A 564-nucleotide genomic window follows, 5' to 3' on the forward strand; every position below is an offset into this window, starting at 1 on the left:
TAGGATTTCTCAAGAGACTTGCATTTAAAATAAGGAGAGAAGCTGGACATTGTTCAACTCCGCAAGGCAATGCAGATTTGGAGCAAATTGAAAGTGGGAGTGGTATGATGGGGCAGTGAATAAGAGGAGACTGACTAGAGAAAACAAAAAAGCTATCTTTGGCTGCTCTTCACGAAGCAAATTTTTAAATTAAATTTCCAGGCATTCTTGAAAAATCACAATAATTTCCAAAAAAAAATTTTTTTTTAATTAAAAAAAAATCACATCTTCTTGGGAGGAACCAACAATCTTTTTATACCTCTCTGGTAAAGAGCAGAAACTTCCTTTCCTAGTATAATATCTGCAATTGTGTGGGCAGTTGACAAGACTTCACACAGGCGACTCTGAAACAGAAGAGCAGCAGGCAACAAAGTCCAGGGATTCCAGAACAGAGTTGCCTTTGAAACAACACCTTACATTATTCCAAAGGCAGATCGCTTACAGATTGCCAACAACTCAAATTATTTATAGGAGATTGATTCATATACTTAACCTAATGTGAGAGGGAATATTTCTAATTATATC

Source organism: Rhinolophus sinicus, linkage group LG15, assembly GCF_036562045.2.
Source record: "Rhinolophus sinicus isolate RSC01 linkage group LG15, ASM3656204v1, whole genome shotgun sequence".
NCBI classification, from domain to species: Eukaryota; Metazoa; Chordata; class Mammalia; order Chiroptera; family Rhinolophidae; genus Rhinolophus; species Rhinolophus sinicus.